This window comes from Lampetra fluviatilis, chromosome 8 (genome assembly GCF_964198595.1).
Source record: "Lampetra fluviatilis chromosome 8, kcLamFluv1.1, whole genome shotgun sequence".
In the NCBI taxonomy this organism is placed as follows: Eukaryota; Metazoa; Chordata; class Hyperoartia; order Petromyzontiformes; family Petromyzontidae; genus Lampetra; species Lampetra fluviatilis.
This window is the reverse complement of record NC_136282.1, coordinates 6147444-6169470: the sequence shown is the minus strand read 5'-3', so window position 1 is coordinate 6169470 and position 22027 is coordinate 6147444. Positions and strand designations below refer to the sequence as shown.

The following is a 22027-nucleotide window of genomic DNA, read 5'->3' as shown; positions in this document are numbered from 1 at the left end:
CAACAGGGCCCATAATGTCCCGTGCAGGGCAACGCGCGCGCGCGCCACCTCTTTAACTCTCCGACGAGGTGCACGGCACGTGCGGTGTTTGCTCTTTTCAGTGTCGTCAGTCACCACGGCGACCGAGATGACATCACGGCTCAAGACTCCGTCCGCGCCTCGTGCTGCGAGGCTTGGCTTGGGCACCGATGGTCGCGCTCTGCGCAGGGAAGTGGCTCCGGGTGGAGGGAGCGCACTCAAACCAGTGCCCACTGCACCTCGTGTCCGCGTCCTTCCCTCCCTGCCCCCCTCGCCACCCGAACGCCGTCCTCTCACCAGCCCACACCTCCTCTCTCGGTAACCCCCCTACCACCATCCCACCCCCCTGGCAAGCCTGGGATGGCATGGCGCAACCGGGCGGTTGTGCCAAGTGATAGAGCACCCGGCTCACCGGCTGAACTTCTCTCGCATCCCAGCAAGAGTCGTTGGTCATCTGATCTGCCCTTGCCAGGATTCAGGTGAGTGAATGAGTAAAACGACTGCGGTGTCCAATGCTAGACTGTAATTCGAAATTACAATAAAATGTGACTCAAACAAGAAGTCCATGCCATTGCAGGAATATATGGATTAAGTACAAATCAGTCATTGAGAACAGGGAATACGTAATTGTTTTTTAAAGTGATTTCCTGCTCAAATGAGCATTGAGGCCTTTCATGATAAAGGCTGCGTTGAACACTCCGTATAGTAAATTTCGATTTAAAGCTTTCGTGACTGCAGGGATTCATCTTTTTGGTTCTTTCGGTAAAGTCACGTAGAAGGGAAATAATAAAATAATAAAAATAAAACATAATACAATATAATTTCGCTTCTTATAACTCCGTATAGTAGTTTACGAGTACAATAAATATTACTCTCAATTAAACATTTAAGTGATGTATCATTTGAACTTACATCTTTGGGCACGCTATTGTATACATTGCCGTGGCTTTTTTTAAATTCGCGGCCAAATATTGACGTCGACTTTCACAACAGTTTATTTTTCTCTGATGGCTTTTTTTCCAATGGCAATGATTGTTTTTAATTCCGTCGGTATTCAACGCGATAACAAAAACAAACCCATTTGAGCTCGGTGCCTTTTATTGTGCTTCGCAATGCGGAACGCCACACAACGTGGTACCGTGAGCCCTGCGATGGGCAGTCTCGACACGAGCCCGTTATTGCATAGCAACTCACAATCGCGTTCTTATTTGCCATCTTGCTTCGCACGCACCTACGCGGACATTTTTTTGCCTGCTCGGCTACCTCGCCAGGTACGCAGGAGGTCGTGGGTTCGATCGCGACCCTGACGATGCCTGCTGCTGTATATTTGGAGTTTGTATATTTCTCTCTCCCCGTGGTAGCGTGAAATTTTCTCCAGCTCCTCCGGTTTTTCTTCCTCCTCATTTAGAAACGTGAGTTTCGAGTATTTGACTGCTTTAAATATCCACATGATAAGCCACTTCGTTGGGCTATCATTTGTTGCAAGGTCACTTCTTAAAATGAGCTATACATCTCGTTGGTAGTTGATTGCTGCACTCATTTGTAAACGTTTGTGTGACTCAGTGACCATTTCTTTTATAATGATTCAGGAACATTGCTCAGGTACCTTCTTGTGTCCCTCTTCTCTTCATGAATTGCTTTTGAAAGTGAGTAAGACTCGATACGTATCAGTCAAAAACGCCAGAGCATTGCCCTCCAGAATAAAATCAAGAGTTTAAATCCCACGCCACCCTACATGTATTTAACATGTACGCGATCTTTTCTTGACATTACATGTAAAGGTGCATCCCTGAAATGGCTCGCTCGCGCCAATGCTGGCAGAAAGGGCCTCCACGAGAGGGAGCCCTACAGAGCCCCTCCGGAGGGTTCTTTGGCCTACTCTTCCTTCTACATTGGTCAGACGTCTTGGGAAAGGAGGAAGTACTATAACTGACCTTTACCCCACCACACGTGACCTGAATATCAACGAACCCTGGTTAACCCATTTATAGTTAAATTTATAAGCATGCATTTAGAGTATTTGGCTGCTTTAATTGTCCACATGATAAGCTACTTCGTTGAGCTATCATTTTCGGCCAGGTAGCTTCTGTAAAAAAGCTATAACACCTTAGTGGGCATTACGTGGTGCAATAGCATTTGTATTTTGTAGTTTTATACTGCTAAACAGGAGGATTTCTCCACAAATCTGGCTGCCGCCTGATGATGATGGTTGTAATTACTGGTGAAACGTCGTACTCCGATTGTAAATGTTGTGGATTTGTTCTCCAACACACCGGTTAGTGCTGGACTAGTAACGAATTGGCATGTTCTGTTTACGTGACAAACCTTACTAATTGGCTCTGTCGGGTGGTCGTGGGTTTAACAACACATTTATATTTACGTGATCTAACCCCCAAAAAACTGTATTATCGATTATATTAGTCGCGAAAGCCTACGTCTGTTATAGGTGAACAGAGCTGTGGTGGGGGGGGGGGGTTAATAAACATTCCAATTGTTTCAACTGCCGCACAGAGAGACGGAACAGGTGGCTTCTGGATTGCAAGTCCAGTGTGCTAACCATCACACCACAGAAGCATACTTTGCCTGTATAATGTATGTGGGGCCCTGGTGAACTCGGTGACCTGAGGTCGATTCGGAGCCACGGCTAGCATCAGTGGTGTTGGACATCTGAACTGGTCTTCAAGATTGGTCTTGGCCTCCCCACCTTCAGCAACCTGCGTCTGACGAGCGCGATGAAGTGTGATTTAACCCCATGACTAAAATGGTTGGGTGGGCCTCGATCCGGCAGCAGATTGATAAGGTGGCTGTAATTTACATATTTGTACTTGTTATTTCCAGTTGTACAAACTTTAAATTGAGAGGGATCATTACAGTGCTTGTTAATTTCCAAATAATTCCATGTTTTATATGTACAGTTATACGATCTGAAAGAGCCATTGTGTCTGCATCCAATCATATTGGTGAAAATGGTGATGAAAGAAAAATGAGTGGACACTATGTCTTTCAAGGCTTGGCAATATCACTGTACATCCATTCATATGTATCTGTGTCCTGTCAGAGTTTAACAATTAATGCTGGAGATGAAAGTGAAAATGGACACATAACTCTGGATAAATAAGAAATGGTATTTGAGTCATCCTGGGTGCAACGCATTTCTTTTAATTTTTTGAATAATGTAAAATTACGTAAAAAATATCCAGCAATTTGTAGATCCACTGCTGGATGACAGCTTTTCCACACCGTGTAGGTCAATGGATTTGTTTGACCATACTTCACGACAGAGGTGTGGACTCGAGTCATGTGACTTGGACTCGAGTCAGACTCGAGTCATGAATTTGATGACTTGCGACTCGACTTGGACTTGCATAACAATGACTTTGTCCCACCTATGAGATGTGGACTCGAGTCATGTGACTTGGACTCGAGTCAGACTCGAGTCATGAATTTGATGACTTGCGACTCGACTTGGACTTGCATAACAATGACTTTGTCCCACCTCTGCTTCACGATGCTGGCCATGACTCACCACTGATGTTCGATCATAGTAGTTCGCTAACCACAATTACCTGGACCACCACTCCACACCATGGATTATGTATGTATTTCAAACCCAGCGCATGTGTGGGTTTTTCGCTCGAAATGCAGTGTGATTGAAAACATCATTGATGGGAAATAAAGGGTGGGGTGCCTTGGCCAGTTCACCAGCTACACAGTTCAGGGATCGAAGATTTCAAATTCATTATTCAGCCCCTTATGGAGACAATACCAGACAAGCCCTGTTGTATCTGTCATTGATAAAGATTACCTGGCATTGCTCGCATGGTTAGGTTACTCTGCACCAGTAAAATGAAGACGATCGCTTGTGTTGTGATCGAAACGTCATGGTTTAATTTTTTTAAATTATTTTACCGAAAGAACCAAAGAATACGTCTACATTATAGACTGTCAGTATGCACACTCAGGTGAAGAACCAGGCTACAGTCTACATTATAGACTGCCAGTACACTCACCAAGCTTAATAACCAGACTACAGTATACATTATAGACTGCCAGTACACTCACTCAGGTGAAGAACCAGGCTACAGTCTACATTATAGACTGCCAGTACACTCACCAAACTTAATAACCAGGCTACAGTCTCCATTATAGACTGCCAGTACACTCACTCAGGTGAAGAACCAGGCTACAGTATACATTATAGACTGCCAGTACACTCACCAAACTTAAAAACCAGGTTACAGTCTACATTTTAGACTACCAGTACACTTACTCAGATTAAAAAACAGGCTACAGTCTATATTAGTGGTTTTTGTTTTAAAAAAAATTACTTTATTTTTATTATTCTTTTTCTATCAACGTGACTTTACCGAAAGAACCAAAGAATATGAATCCCTGCAGTCACGAAAGTTTTAAGTCAAAATATAAAATGGTAAAGTTTAAAACATGAAATAGTAAACCTGTCCCTCATGATTTTGTCCATGTGGAAGATTAGATAGCACAACCATCTGAGGCAGTGTCTACGGGGCAAATCTACTTGAAGAAATTGTCTGAAATGTGTGAGATTATAGTATTTTATGGTATTCTGGGTGGTGGGTTGCTGGTGAGGGTGTGGGTTTTGCCACTTGGAGTTGGGAGGGCTGGTGTGAGAGAACCAGTTGATGTGAAGGATGGACAGAGAAGGGAGGTTTACGTGGCAGGGATTATATACAGAGGCTGTAACAAAGCCCCCTCGAGTAGAGTTACATTTCAGTCTGAGGCTCGTGACACACAGCCAGAGGAGAGCTTGTGTGGCAAGCATTGTGTTCCCCAATGCTCCTGTTTCGTTTTGCAAAATGTAGTCCAAATATAGACCAGCCAGCTCATTCATTACGCCAGTAAAACACGTGGCCGTTGCATTGTGATAGTGTTGGTATGAAAATAGGGAAAATTAATTATTATAATTCATTATTGTAACCTATTTAAATGTGCCAGTCGCGCTTGTGTTTTATTTACATGTAATAAAAAATGTATGGGTAATTAAGCTCGCGTAAAGGATGCAGATATTTCTCATATTCGTATTCTTGGGTCTTTCGGTAAAGTCACGTAGATGGTTCAAAGAAAATAACCAAAAAACTTCCGACTTTTCGATCACAACACAAGCGAACGTCATCAGGAGGAAAGAGGAGGAACCTGCTGAATGCACTCTGTTTTTATGTGAGAGATTAGCATGTTCATGTGAGAGATTAGCATGTTCACGCGAGAGATTACCATGTTCACGCGAGAGATTAGCATGTTCACGCGAGAGATAAGCATGTTCACGTGAGAAATTAACATGTTCATGTGAGAGATTAGCATGTTCACGCGAGAGATTAGCATGTTCACGTGAGAGATAAGCATGTTCACGTGAGAGATTAACATGTTCACGTGAGAGATTAACATGTTCATGTGAGAGATTAGCATGTTCATGTGAGAGATTAGCATGTTCACGTGAGAGATTAGCATGTTCACGCGAGAGATTAGCATGTTCACGTGAGAGATTAGCATGTTCACGTGAGAGATTAGCATGTTCACGTGAGAGATTAGCATGTTCATGTGAGAGATTAGCATGTTCACGTGAGAGATTAACATGTTCACGTGAGAGATTAGCATGTTCATGTGAGAGATTAGCATGTTCATGTGAGAGATTAGCATGTTCACGTGAGAGATTAACATGTTCATGTGAGAGATTAGCATGTTCATGCGAGAGATTAGCATGTTCACGTGAGAGATTAGCATGTTCACGTGAGAGATTAGCATCTTCACGTGAGAGATTAGCATGTTCACGTGAGAGATTAGCATGTTCATATGATATCGCAGAGCCACCGCGACGCAGAGGTCGGCGTCTGTAGGTGGTCACGTGGGCGCGAGAAATTCAACCTTCTTATGTGAAATCGGAAAGCCGAAGCCACGAGGGGAGAAAAATATAAAATTAACATCGGAAGGTGGCAGTAAGGGAACATCGCAGCCAGTTAAGACTTAAACTGGTTGATAACGTCCTTCCAATGATTGCTAAGTTTGTACCCATCTTATCGGTTGAAATTGTGTCTGTGTCGAAATTTATGAATGGCTTCATGAACGAATCTTTGTTGATAGCCAGTGGGTTTGCAAGTTTTAAGGAAAACCGCTTGGTTGGTTCGATTAAAGATGTCGAATCGGTGATGATATATTTGGTTTTCGTAGCGAGGCTGTTGGTGGGATCTCTTTTAATTTTTGTATAGCTAGCATCATTAAGTAGATCCTGAATTGTGTTATTGTATGTGGTTTTGTCAATGAAGACTGTGGCATTTCTCGTTTGCATATGATTAATTATTTGTATGTTTACATCGTGATAATTTTATTACTGTTAAAGTGTAATAAAGTACCCATTATTTATTCTTCCAAATTAATGACAACAAAATAATCTGAATATACATTTAAAAAATCTGAATATTGACAACAATATATTGCAATAGTTGCTTTAAGTAATTTAAATTCAATAGGAATAGTGTAGGCCTGATTTACTTGGTCAAATGTCACTTTTAATTTATTTTATTTAGAACAAACCGAATTTCCCGAGATTAAAGGGAGCATGTCGCGTCTTGGTGAAATAATATTTTGAGAATTTACGTTCCAATATAATCAGAAAAAGAAAACAGATCTTACGCTGTGGGGTTGTTAAATTAAATATTTTACTTTTGTTTAAATATCTATTGACTCGGCAAGACTGACATAATGAGGTCGGGTGATTGGAATTGGTTTACAGAGATTACTACAATTCCTTATGCCATTTGAGCTTAAATAGCTAGAGACACTTGAATATGGATGAATTACTTGATTCTCTAGGAAATGAACTGCGGTGTTGAGTTTTAATATAAATATAAAATCAAACACCGTATTCCCTGGACTATAGGGCACGCATTTTTCTCGTGCATTTTAAAGGAACATTTGGGAGTGCGTTTTATAAATTAACATCTGTGTCTCTTTGTCTTATACAGATTCGTAGAATGTTTTTGACACAAGGCACTAAAGTTTGAGCTGTGTCTTACTTCCCGTCGTATCTTATAATCTGGAAAATACCATCGTCTTGATCAATTCCCCTTCATAAATGGGCATCAATATAGAGTTGCCATTCATATAAACTCACAATGTGAGAATGCCTCACTGAAACGATAGCCCAGTGCTGAAGCTTACAGTCAGCGGAGTCTTTTGTAGTTGGGACAGAGGTTGGGTTTGTAAAGGGAGCTGTTGAAAGAGACAAGGGTGTCTGTCTTGCCATCACAGTTAAGAGGTGGTGATGTGGTCATGGACAACCTGTACGTTTGATCTTCCACAGCAGAGTAAGCTGATGCTACTGACTGGCTTCTAGAGTGAAGACCGTAGAAATGTATGAAACCGATCTGTGGGCAGGTTGCTTGCATGTATGTTGGCAAACCGACAATTAGACACACTGGTTATTAACAAGCCTGGATATAACGTGTTTACATTCGGTCCACATAAATCACCTGCAGTGTATTTCCCTCCCACTATTCCTGTAACATGTAGAGCGCGTACCGATACTTGCGATTTGTATTGTAGTGACAGATTGAGACCAACCCCCGTAACTCTCTAATATCTCAACTTTCGCAGGACGCCAATAAAACAGAGCCTGTCAGCGTATTGGTCCCTTCCTGCTAAAATGAATAAAATCTACCTTCTATTGGAAAATATTACATGAGGACGCTCACAGTCAGGTTGGTAGACGTCCAACACTTGCCAGGTGCCCATACATAGCAGCGCTTCTGAATGACATTTGCACCGTTTGTCGGCTCACGAACGGGGACAATGCACTTTTGGGTATCTACATTTTTTCACAGCGTCTCGTTTGAGAACATTTATATTCATAATTTCATTAATGACAAAATATAAAAAAAATTGGTGGTCTGACGAACCGGACACTGCACTTTTGGGTATCTACATTTTTTCAAAGCGTCTCGTTTTAGAAAATTGATATTCATAATTTCATTAATGACAAAATATAAAAAAATCATTGGTGGTCTCACGAACGGGGACAATGCACTTTTGGGTATCTACATTTTTTTGAGAAAATTGATATTCATAATTTCATTAATAACAAAATATCAGTCCATTGTTTTTGTAATGAAGACCTCCCCATGCTGTGTGTTTGACCATACCTCACCACGGGTAGAGGGGGCCTCAGAACCAGTTGAGATATCATCCGCCACTGATTTAGACATGGCCGGGAATCAAACTCAGGTCGCTGGTTCTAACTGCAATGTACTCACCACTGTTGCCACCACTGCACCCCTAATGTGGTACTGTATACTATGAGACCTCCTTTACCAGTGGCAAAATATAGTAATAGGTTTTTACCCTTTCAACTGGTACAAAAACTGACACCTTTATACAAGGCATCATGTTTGCAATAACCACAACACAAGCAGTCAAAATGCAAACAAAAAGAAACAATTCTGATGATGATAATGATATGCACTGTCCTTGAAGTTGATTGGTCCACACCCGAAACAGCTTTTCTTAGAGCCTAGTCTCCATTGGTGTTGGACCAAATGACGCCAAAAGGCATACAACTCAAAGACAGCGCACTATCAGAGTATTGAGAGCTCGGGGTAAGCATTTACACTATGAGACCTCCTTTACCAGTGGCAAAATATAGTAATAGGTTTTTACCCTTTCAACTGGTACAAAAACTGACACCTTTATACAAGGCATCATGTTTGCAATAACCTCGGGCGTGGACCAATCAACTTCAAGGACAGTGCATATCATTATCATCATCAGAGTTGTTTCTTTTTGTTTGCATTTTGACTGCTTGTGTTGTGGTTATTGCAAACATGATGCCTTGTATAAATGTGTCAGTTTTTGTACCAGTTGAAAGGGTAAAAAACCTATTACTATGTGGTACTGTATATTTAAGATGATATGCTTCTTCAATATAGTGCAGGTTGGATTGTATTCTGTTCACTGAAGAGCCTAATCTTAATTTATTTCCATGTCGAAAGCTAAAAGTGCTTTAGACATGCGACGGAAATTCATGAAACATTTTTGTACATTTGCTGATCATGTAACTAGACGGAATAGGCCTTTGAAGAACTTTGAACAAAGTGTTTGAAACCTTAGTAAATGTTCAATAGCTTCATCTTGAAGTGCCAATAGGCACCACTTTCACGAAGTGTCATGTACAGCTTAAAAAAATATTGTTAGAAAGAGGAGGGTGCAGCTCAGTTGAGCACAGAGTGCCAGGCTAATGAGTGGCAATGATTTGACCTGTGAACAACACTGAACACACTTACACCGATTAGACAGCAGCGTCAGTCTTGGGCCCATGTGGTTACAATCCGAAAAGTTCAAACTGGGCAGCTGACTCTTTGATTTCACAGCAAGCTTGTGATTGATGTGAAAGTAACATGGTAAAATCCCACCTTTCACCGGGTAATAGTTCAAGACATTGCTGGAAGATGGATATTAAGGAAGCTGTGATACGTAGTACAGGAGAAGGTTATTGGGAGCCTATGTCCTGGTCCGCATTGTTAATATAAGTATGATGGTTAATGTGAGGTGAAGCAGTAGCCATGTGGTTAACGTACTGTGCGATGAACCCAGCGACTTGGGTTCAATTCCTGGCCATGGCTAACGTGAGTGTTGAAATGTGGTCGAACAACCCCATTGCCAACAGGTGCGGAGAGGCCTTCATCCAACAGTGGCTGTGACTAAGGGATGATTTCTAAATCGGTCCTGGGCTCTCGCCTTTACTATCCCACATTGCTTAGCATGGTGAATTATGATCAAACAACCCCAATATCTACACGATGGTGTGAGGGAAGGCCTTCATTCAACCGTGGGATAAAAACAGGACTTTAATTCATTTTTTTTAATTTGGCAAATATTTCTTACAATGTTTGTGGCGGGCTGGAATTGAAGGTACAACCGCGTAAAAAATACAAGGTGTGAATTTGTAAATATGTACGAATGTGCACATATCACGATCGTCATCATTAGCCATGGTTTATCCACTGCTGGATAAAGGCCTGCCCAATCCGTCGCCATCTCATTGGGTTTCACAACGCGACAATCTGTCTCGCACTGATTTCATTGCTACGTGGTGCACAGGGGCGCCACGGTGGTGAGATGTTAACTATCTCGCCTGGTGTACAGGAGGATCGTGGGTTCGATCCCGACCATGACGTCGGTATTTTTGGAGTTTGCGTGTTTTCTCTTTCTCTCCCCGTGGTCAACGTGCGTTTAGAGTATTTTGCTGCTATAAATGTCCATTTGATAAGCCACTTCGTTGAGCTATCATTTGTGGCCAGGTCGCTTCTGAAAAAGATCTATATAGCTCAGTGAGACCTACCTGGTGAAATAAAAAATGGTTTTGTTTATAGTTTAGAAGAAAACTACGTGAATGATGAACTGGTGAGAGATGTTACGTGATTGTCGTTCAGGGTACAGAGTACAACGTCACATCCGACCATCGCATGTCCACCCTGATTCTAATGTAACCACCCACACACAGAACAGCATGTAACTGTCATTTGCCACAGATGTTCACAAATCCAACTTTTTCACATGCAGTCACGTTTCTCAATCTCACATTAATTTGCTCACTTTTAATGTAGAGTGGAGAGTTTCCCCCATGTTCTAAGTAGCCTTGCGCTTTATGTGTGTCCAGTAACCTATCTGCGTTCCTCCGATTAGCACGGTTGGCTACGTACGGTGCGAAAGAACAAGTTCAATAACCTAACGCGCACATATCTATTACATATCGGCCCCTTTCACTTGTCCACCTGCACCTTTAGTCCCCAGCCAGTGCGATCTGTGACTATGGCACTTTAGTGGGATGGGTGCTCCTTCAAGCTTAGGTGAGCCGGGCGCGCACACGTTCTGCATTTGTATTGCCGTAAAGTCACCCAGGCGCAGACTCCCAGTGTCACGTGTCCTCCAGAAACCCACTTAATGACCCCCCCCCTGTCCGGCCCTGTTACATTTCGATTAATAGCTAACTTACTCATTACCAAAAAAACATGCTGGTGGTGTCTTGCGATTAAAGTGCCTGTTCATCATGCTTGATGGTGCGGGATGTGGGGTTTTTTTTACGCAAATACGTTTGGAATGTAACCTCTTCCTGTGTTAACGTAACGTCTATCAACTCAGGCCAACACGAGGCGTAACGTTATAGTTGAACACACGCGACATTATATTTGTGTGTGTGTATGTTGGCGTGTTTGATAATGGGGAACGGTAGTGTAGCGGTTAGCGCGCTGCGCTATGAACCTGGCGACCCGGGGTTCGAATTCCGCTCACGGCCAAAACCTCCAGTGACGATTATATGAACCGGTCCTGGGCCTCCCCTAGGTCGACTCAGCCTAAAATGAGTACCTGGTGCGGTGTGTAAACATCGCCACTGGGGAGACAAAGGCGGTCGGGCGTGGTTCTGGCCACCCACCCCCTTGTGTACCGTTCCGGCCTTCATAGGTGCTCGCTAACGGCACTTGCCCCAACAGTCTGTTAAGGCTACACGGGGGATCTTTTTTTGTTTGATACTGCACCGAGCTGCGCCTTTACAGAGGAGCTGCCGGCGTGACCTTACCTGCAAGGCCCCCCCCCGCCCCCCAGTGAGAAGAGTGTGTACACACTGCCTGCTAAAGCCTCCACAGCTGGTATGACAATTGCTACATGGTGGCGATGGGCCCAGCACGCACGCACGTGCACGGTTGCTACATTGCTTTACAACTACCGCACAGCAGTGGGGGAATGACATTTTTTTGAACAAGTGTCCCTCTATGTATTCCCCTCCAAGCTTTGTCCACAGTCTGGCGTAGTGGTGGTATTATTCTCTGTGTACGGTCAGCCTTGTCCGCAAAAGAGAATTGAAATTCATATTCTTAGGTTTTTTCGGTAAAGTCACGTAGGTAAAAAATTAAAATTAAAATTAATCAAAGTAAAATAAAAAATAAATTCAGTCGGCCAATCATTCCATGGCAGGGAAGTCCTAAATAAGGGGTCTAGATATTCAGTGATGCTTTTGTGGATAAATAAATGGAAATAAATCACTCAAATATTAACGATACATTTTTGCGGTGTACTATTATATTTTTTTCCGTAAAAATTCGGAATTCTTCCTCTTGTCATGAGGTTTGACAGTTTGATTTTACAAGTGTGTTTACAGACACAGTACGGTATAGTGAACAGGTAATTCCAGTTTATAAATAACTCTGTAAATTATTTTTCATTCATTCATTCATTGTCATCTTCAGACGTGAACGATCCACTGCTGGATGAGGGCCTCTCCGTGCCGTAGCGCGTACACACGCGCCGATTTCATGGCTCCATGGATTGTGCTCAAGAAAGTCGTCCCTCGATTGGCCTTGCACCGCACAGCTTGATATTATTCACGGGTGGGTTATATCTTCTTGCTTCTTTCGGTAAAGTCACGTAGAAGGGAAGTAATAAAAGAATAAAAATAAAACATAATAAAACAATTCTCACGACGTTTCGGCCACAACGCAAGCAGCCGTCCTCAGGTGAAGAATGAACCACCACCAAGCTTGGAGCGTATATTTAAGCTGGGTTGGAGGGGGGGAGGTGGGAAGAAGAGCGCCTTAACAAAATAATTTGCATATCAAGAGGAATTTAGCATATTACCGAAAGAACCAAGAAGATGAATCCCTGCAGTCACGAAAGCTTTAAATCGGATGGGTTATAGTCTACACCAATCCGTTACGTATTCTTACGCATAGTGTGCATTGTTGAGCATGCATTTGATTGTCTATTAAAGAAGAATGGCTGATGTAAGCAAATGAACGTGAATAAATAAAATAAAGTACAATTCTACACAACGTAGAGTTTGTGTTTCGTTTCTAAATAAATCCAAACACAATTGCACGACATCTCTGTAGTTTCATTACAAAAACGAGGTGTAGATGTTGCGTAAAATTCGCGTTTAGTTGAAACACACGGCGCTAGTGCAACTAGAAAGTCGGCTTCGTACTGCGTGAACGTCGCGTGGTTTCAACGCAACCCGTGTCGTAGTTGTAGAAAATATAAATATGCCGTGAGGACTGTTTTTTAGATAGATCACAATACGGCACCGTGTGTTCTTCGCCCTTAGCTGACAGGATGAAAAGCCACGTTGTGCCCAGGTGCTGGGTGGATTGTTTCATCACAGGAGCGCAAGAGACGGCGACGGCTTGGGGAGATCGTCATGCTTGCGATGATGACCGTGATGACAGATTGAGAGATTTAGGAGATCGATTCCCAGCTCTTCCCTGTCACGTGGTAGATTTTCCAAGCGCACCAAAATTTTAATTACCGAGACACCGTGAACTTTATCGTAATGATCTTTTAATCAATGTCCCCTCCTTCGACGTACGAATAGTAAAACTACACGAACCTTCTCTTGAAGCCCTTTCGTGGCTGGCAGACTTTGACAATGGTGTTTAGCTCCTGAACATATTGTCACATGCAATAGAATAATCATTATAAATACTGTACGTTTTCAAATGACCAAATCACATGGAATGTGTCAGATCTTGTTAGATCTCAGACGCTAAGCAGGTTTGATTCTGGATAGTGGTTGGATACGTGACCGCCATGCATAAAACAGGTGTTACAGGATGCTGTATAGACATTGTACATATGTGTGTTGAACTTCTTTTTGACACAAATGATAGCTCAACGAAGTGGCTTATTTGGGCATATGTATTTTGAACCGTGCTAATTGGGGGTGCAGTGAAAGGACAACAAACTAAACGCAAAAAACTGTTCCAAAGAAATTATTTTTCAATTTAGAAAATGAGTTTTCAATCTGTGTGCGGTTTCTTTGCGTTCTCTGGTTTTCTCCTATTTTCAAACTACTCATTCAAATGGCATTGGCTAAAATAAAAATCCCAAATGAACGAACCTCATGAAAGAGCCAGTCGGGCTCTCCTGTGGTCGATAAAAGCTAAAGGCGCAACCCTGCAAGTTCTTTCTTACATCCACTGATGGTGGAACGTCCTCTTCTAGAGGAAGCCACAGAGAGCCCTTCCAAAGCATAATTTGGCCCACTTTTTCTCCCTGGCCAAACGTCTTGGAAGAGGTGAGAGAAGTCATACTTTGCCAGCATGTGTGAGCTCTCTTATCGACGGCGTTATACCCATTTACATTGTTGGGTGGACAGAGGTAGGGAATTGAATAAACTGGGTAGGTTAAATCACTTTAATATTTCTGTCATTTTTGTAACTTTCTTATTCGTGTACAATTTGTCTTTAAAAAAGAACCCGTCTCATTGTAATCCGAAACGGTTTTTTAAGTAAACTATTTAATGTTACGAATGTTGAAACCCTATTGAAATGTTATTTCAAAAAAATTATAAGTATCACTTTTGCTTTGTAAATGTTTTATATTTTCGTGACTGCAATGGTGTCCACAGATGAGCGAAAACGGAGTTAACTTCTCCTAAGTGTGTATAAATGTGCTGTAAAGCTCGAATCTACCATCAGCAGAGTTGTAAAAAGCCCATAAAAACACTTTAACAATCGTCAAATATTTGCTCGCTTTGTGATCTCAAGGTGGAAATGACCATCGGTGTTTACATGGAGGCTGGCTTCTTTATACCGACCGCTAATGCATTGAAACCAAACACTGGGGTTTTTTTTTACTGCAGGGAGGGTTTTCCCAACATTAATATTGATCGATTGATATGTAAATGTTGAGTTACCTTTTTTATTTTACCAGGCAAAGCCCATTAAAGCTGCATAGCTCTCTTTTCAGAAGGAATCTGATCACAAATGACGGCTTAACGAAGTGGCTTATCATGTGAAAATTCATAGCAGCCAAATACCCTTAAACGCATGTTTCGTAGAAACCTACCAGAAATTGTACGTGATTTTATTAGACCAGGTTTTAATTGTTGGTCAGCTGTTCTGAGATACAGTACAAATAAAGCTGATACTACATTTGCTCTGCATTCTATTCTATTCTTGCATATGATGGCAATATGTTGAGGAGGGAAATGCCAATGTCGAGGTCTTCTAGCCATGACAGGGCTTCAGGAGAGAAATAGTGCATTGTGATTGGAAAATGCATTTAACAATGGTAATGCCCTTTACTTATTCAGGTGAGACTCAATCCGCACTCGAATAAATTGAATATTTGGGAGAAATACATCGCTCTACTGCCACCTGCTGGCCAGCTCACAATCTCATGCCTGACACACCTGGTATGCCCTGGTGTCCTCCCTTCCTATAAATAACTAGGCTCGGGCCTCAAAGATTTCTGAGACCTGCTGAAACCGGATGTATGCTGGGTTCCTTGGTCGTGTAACTGCAAAGTGTAACTTAAAACCAGACAATGGCAGAAGGAAACGCTGTTGATATGTCTGGCCACAGAATACGTTTCTGTTCTTAGACACAGCTGATTGAGTGAATGTCCCGTACTTTTTTTTGTGTGCCAGCACACTGTTCTAACCGTGCGATTGTGAACATAAACAAATCAAACTTTCATAATAATCATAACAAAAAACACGCATGAAATAACCCTATATGCTGTGGATGGAAAAGAACACCTTCGCTATTTACATAAGCACGGCTTTGCAGCTGGGCCGAAAAAAAAGCAAAGGCTGATTTTTTTTTTCGCAACACACACACAAGAGTTGTTGTGTTGGTTCCGCGCGTGAATAGTTAAGGGCACTGAAGCCAGCGACACGTTAGTGGCTCCAGATAAATCCGGCTGGCCCATTAAAAGGGAGGCCCTGTCGTCATGGTGCCAGGGGGTAAAGGGACTCGGGCAAGGCGGAGCCTCTTGGGGGTCTTCGGCGGACGCGGAGTGGCCGGCGAAGTCAGGGCCACGGCGTCCGTGTGGATTAGAAAAAAACGCCGTCCACCCGATCGCCTTCTGGGGGAGCCAGAGTTTCTGCGGCTTTTCTTTTTCACACGTGTGCCACCGCTTCGGTGCCCTGGGCACACGTGTCTCTCCAGGTTGGTTGCGATTGTGTCACGCGTCGTCCACGTGTGCGCGCGTGCGTGTCTCTGTCTTGTCTCGCGGTGGGGGGTCTCTCTGTATCGGTGCGACTCGGAGGGAACGAGTGTCGTGTTATTAACTTGCACTGTCATTTAATGTTTTAAAGGTCGATAATATCGAATTTCAGAAACTCAATGTTGCTTGCGTGAATTTGTGCTATTATCGGAGATGATTTATAACCAACGTCTAACTCTTAAGAGGTATTAATAACAATGCAATTTGGTTGAAGGTGTAATTGTTGACTTGAAAATTGGTCGTTTTAAGCCTTCGTTCCTTTGGTGTCCGTAACTGACCCACCATCTGGCGAAGGCTGCGTCAGCTAGAGGCAATTCTGTGGTGGTGATCGTGTGGACATTCTGATTCACACCGTAGGAATGCGGAATTTCCACCACCGGCTAGGGACCACTTACGGAGGATGAGCAAGGTTCAGTGTGGCTGGCTTTGAAAGTGGAGAAACGGTGACTTTGAAGTCTACGTTTGGCATAGCCGCCGTCTTTATTGTCTTCGGCGTAACTGTTTATTGCTGAGATGAAGAGTGGGGAAATCCCATCAGCTCGTGGTTTTTAAAACAATTGTGCTGCATAATTATTCAATTTGTATCGTACGTGCCCCTCTCTACTCGTGCGTATGGGTCATTAGAATAACACCACGGATGATAACTTTTGACACGAATGCTATTGCATGAGTTTATTACGAAACATAAATAAGGAAGGATATTAAGCAGAGTGAATTTATCATCATTCTTACAGATTATAATATTTACTCAAGTGAAAACAATTCAATATACAAAATGGTAAGCATAAACAACTATCAAAGCGCAATGCATCTATCTCATATACAGTACGTGCGTCAATAGATGTGAGCTTATTGAAATGCAATGTATTTTTCCGGAAGAATTTGTAAAAATAAAATCTGTAACACTGATATAACAAGTCACGCAAAACATAAAATAGATATACTGTTGATATCCATCACACACTGTTGCTGTAACAACAGTAATAGTTTCATTGCAACTCAAAACCACTGGAAAATTAACCAATCTGAATCGCCATGTATGCACTTTTTTAACCGCAATTCGTACACAATCGTTCCTTCCTTTGTCTCTACAACAAACATCTCTTTAGTACCGTCGCTCATAGTGGCAAGTCGTATACAAATTAATACATTTGTTAACATTAGTCACCCTTGGAGTGTGCACGACCATCATACGCAGTTTTAACAACACGGTCGCCTAAGCCCGGATACGCGCATTGTTGATTTCAGAGATCTAGGAGCCAGCTGCTTTGATGTTTATGAGTTTAACATTTTACGTGTGGCAATGAGAACCACCGTCACATCTGATGGCCCTTCCAACGTAGTTCCCGTACAAAACGTGTGCTCGGCGTTTACATCATTTCCCACGCAGCGGTGTGCATGACGAGTAACTTCATTTGTCTAGACGCGAGTCATCCTGTCAATCGCAGCAGTATTTTGTCGTACACAGGGCTCGTTCTAAACAGGAGGGACGCGTTAACGATGGTATCGATAATCGAATATGTATAAACTTTGACCTAGGTAACAAAATGTGACTGAACATGTTCATGGACAATCAGTATGTTCTAAACTGTCTTCTCATTCCGATATTTTTTTGTTCAGTTGCAAGTTTGGAAGGAAAAAAAAATATTTAACGTGAAGACAAATCTGATTGCCGTGTTGGGTATTTTTTGCGAAGTCTTGAGGTTGGGTTGGGTTGGGGGCATAACAAAATAATTGTCCAATTCACTGCTGATTGAAGGCTTCCCCACAACATGTTTGTCATGGTTGTTGTTTGACTGGGCCCTCACTACCCTGGTCATTGCAGGTTGATGAAGGGGAGCCAAGGCTGGCTCAGGTGTCGCCGCATCGCGAATGTTAAGCCTCGGGCCCGGGTATCAAACGTCTTCCGTCACATGGGCTATGAAGAGCAACTCTTCGAGATCCAGTTGTACGTGAATGCACTGCGCCACCACTCCACTTGATTTTAAATCGGGAAATTTCCATAGACAAACACTGGTATCGCTGTAATACTCCACTCGGAGTGTGCGATTATTGCAAAATACGACTGTTGTGTTGTGGAATAATGAATCGGTGGTTGTCCTGTGGAAAGTCTCTCTGGAATTACCGCTGCCAGCTCAGTGCCACTAATGGAGATTGGTGATGCCCCAGTGCTCGCATGAACATGGGGACATTGTCTTAGCTTGATTGTCGTATAATAGCCGTGAAATAATTACTAAACTATAATATAGTAGTAGGTTTTTACCCTTTTAAACTGGTACAAAACTGACACCTTTATTCAAGGCATCATGTTTGCAATAACCACAACACAAGTAGTCAAAAAAGCAAACAAAAAGAAGCAACTTTGATAATGATAATAATATGCACTGTCCTGTATTATCATTATCAGAGTTGCTTCTTTTTGTTTGCTTTTTTGACTACTTGTGTTGTGGTTATTGCAAACATGATGCCTTGAATAAAGGTGTCAGTTTTGTACCAGTTCAAAAGGGTAAAAACCTACTACTATATTTTGCCACTGGTAAAAGAGATCTCATAGTGTAAATTATAATGTTTTTTGTTATTTTACCAGGTAAGGCCCACTGAGCTATATAGCTATTTTTTAGAAGCGATCTGGCCACGAATGACAGCAAAACGAAGTGACTTATCGAGTGGGAATTTATCGCAGCCAAATTCTCCGAACGCATGTTTTATTCTAAATATGGAGGGGAAAACCGGAGGATCCAGAGAAAAATCCACGCGACCACGGGGAGAACACGCAAACTCCAAATATTCTGATGTCAGGGTCGAGATCGAATCAATGAATTCCTGTATACCAGGCGAGGTAGTTAACATTTCGCTACCGTGGTAACTGTAATACAAGGTAGAGGTACAGCCCTGCAATTGCTTGTTTGTGCCACTGCTGGTGGAAGGGCCTCTGCTAGAAATATCTCTAGAGTGCTGTTCTAGAGGATATTTTTTTGGTGAACTCTTCCAAGCTTCCACGACACCTTGGAATAGGTGGGAGTAACCCACACTTTATCCTGCCTCTCGTAAAAAAAACAACAACCCCCACAACACATCCTTTACATCATCTTCTTGGTTCTTTCGGTAAAGTCACGTAGAAGGGAAATAATAAAATAATAAAAATAAAACATAATAAAATAATTCTCACGACGTTTCGGCCACAACGCAAGCAGCCGTCCTCAGGTGAAGAACAGGTATGTCGGGAAGACAGCGTCGTGAGAATAATTTTATTATGTTTTATTAATTTAATTGTATTATTTCCCTTCTACGTGACTTTACCGAAAGAACCAAGAAGATGAATCCCTGCAGTCACGAAAGCTTTAAATCGAAATCCTTTACATCATTCTGAAATTTAGTAGAGCACAATTATTACCGCACGCTATTATTATTATTACCATTACGTAATTAGTGCTCGTGAAGCCTTCTTCGCCGGCTGTCACGCCGCTCTGTTGCACAAGCGGCGCTTAGTCTCGCGTGGCTGGGCCGTGCTCGTGCCAAAGTGTTCGGTTTTTGGGGTCAAGAGTTCGCCAGGTCGATGACAACCCCTGCCCCCCCCACCACTCAACACTTGGAGAGGGCGATCTCGTGCACAGACATGGGTAAACAAGCCACGAAAACCACGGGGCACATTTGGAAAATCATTCTGTTGTAAGGGGGGGGAGTCGCGTATCAGACTCGCCGTGGTGCCGAGGTATATGCGGATACGTGGAATTGTCCGATATGTGAACGTTTGTTGAACACGACGTTTACCACCATCGTACGCACAGATTTGTTACTAGACACAAGACTAAAGCGCAGACTCCTTTAAACGTTGCAAGCGTGCTTTAGGTACGTTGAACTTCTTTCCCACCGTACGTAGCCAACCGTGTTAATGGGAGATGCGGGGGCAGGACAACAAACTAAACGCAGAAGGCAGTTCTCAAGGAATGAGTCGTTCTAAAGAAATGCGCCTGGGAAGTGAGCGAATGTACACGAGATGAAGAAACACCGTGTGAAAATGTCGGATTTTGGAACATCGATAGAAATATAAGTTATATTTAAAAAAAACTTTTTAAAAAACACGCTTTAATGAAATGTACCAGTAAGGGAAGAACTCCACGACTCCAGGCAGTGGCCCCGAAGCTAGCCATAACGTAAGGGGCCGTGGCCAATTACAGACAACGCCAGTTGAGCGTGGACAATTAGACCCAAGCCGAAACATAACATATAAAAAATAATGTTTAAAAATAGATATTTTTATGATATAATATAGTATTGTCATCAGTATGACATAAGTATACCAAGTTTGCAGTCGATACCACATTGGGAAGTGGGTTAAAATTGAGTTACAAGATTTGAGGATACAACAACAACAGCGACAACAGACAGAGTGAGTTAATAGAAAGCGTGTAAAAAGATTGTTTAAAAATGTATTTTTTATGATAGAATATAGTATTGTCATCAGCAGAGGTGTGGACTCGAGTCATGTGACTTGGACTCGAGTCAGATTCGAGTCATGAATTTGATGACTTGCGACTCGACTTGGACTTGCATAACAATGACTTTGTCCCACCTATGAGATGTGGACTCGAGTCATGTGACTTGGACTCGAGTCAGACTCGAGTCATGAATTTGATGACTTGCGACTCGACTTGGACTTGCATAACAATGACTTTGTCCCACCTCTGGTCATCAGTAAGACATAAGTATACCAAGTTTGCAGTCGATACAACATTGGAAAGTGGGTTAAAATTAAGTTACAAGATTTGAGGATACGACAACAACAACAGAGTGAGTTAATAGAAAGCGTGTAAAAAGATTGTTTAAAAATATATATTTTTGTGATAGAATATAGTATTGTCATCAGTAAGACATAAGTATACCAAGTTTGCAGTCGATGCCACATTGGGAAGTGGGTTAAAATTAAGTTACAAGATTTGAGGATACAACAACGACAACAACAGACAGAGTGCGTTAAGTTCAAGTTCATTTATTAGGTATAGCCCTGTGAGCCATTCGGCTCTTGAATCGGGTGCAACCTCAACAAACAAAAAAACAAAAACATGAACAAAAAACATCTTAAAGTGAATATGTGACTAAGTGCAAACAGAAAATCCAAGAAAAGACAGCAAAATGAAAGCGTGTAATAAAATGACATTTCACCTCGTGCACAAACACTGCACTGGGTTCATATTCTTAGGTTTTTTCGGTAAAGTCACGTAGGTAAAAAAATTTAAATTAATAAAAGTAAAATAAAATAAAAATCACGACGTTTCGGAGGCAACACAAGCTTCCGTCTTCAGGTGGAACCGTCACAGCCACGATAGCTGTATCAAATAATTTTTTTACCTACGTGACTTTACCGAAAAAACCTAAGAATATGAATCCTTGCAGTCACGAAAGCTTCAAATCTAGAATTACTGCACTGGGTGTGTGGGCGGTTACTTGGTCAGGGCGGATATGCGACGAGCGTGTGCTGTATCCTCAATCTTTCTGTTGCGACCACTCACGACGAGTATCTGAAAGTCGGGTCGATGGGATGCATACGCCGAATATTCACACACAGTGCTACTGAACGTGTCATACATGAAGCTAAAGCTTTACTTAAAGCTTTCGTGGCTGCAGGAATTCATATTCTTTGGGTCTTTCGGTAAAGTCACGTAGATAGGTTCAAATAAAAATTGCAAAAAACTACGACGTTTCGATCGCCACGGAGTCGGAAGACGAGCACTTGTGTTGCGATCGAAACGCCGTAGTCCTTTGTTCTTTTTCTTTGAACCTATCTACGTGACTTTACCGAAAGACCCAAACAATATGAAACTAAAAGCTCTGAAAAAAACCTCCCATTCCTCTTTGCACTGCCGATGAAACGTGCCTAGGAATGACCATAGGTAACGTCACTTCTGTTTCTTAATATGTATTAAACAATACGTGTACATGTAACATTATATTCACCTGCAGGCAATGTTTTTTGCCAATGCGT

General features: G+C 42.2%; 1 protein-coding gene across 2 annotated transcripts in view; it reads left to right on the top strand.

The window, feature by feature from the left end:
* The first annotated feature begins 368 nt into the window (after positions 1–368).
* Positions 369–22027, top strand: part of LOC144933793 (serine/threonine-protein kinase 33-like) — a 98645-nt gene continuing 76986 nt past the window's right edge. Inside the window, exon 1 of one of the 2 annotated variants that reach the window (XM_078858921.1) lies at positions 369–497. The gene's annotated coding sequence lies outside the window, so the exon portion shown is untranslated. Of the gene's footprint in view, positions 498–15759; positions 15987–22027 lie in introns of those variants that run through there. The other variant, XM_078858920.1, reaches the window with a different exon arrangement.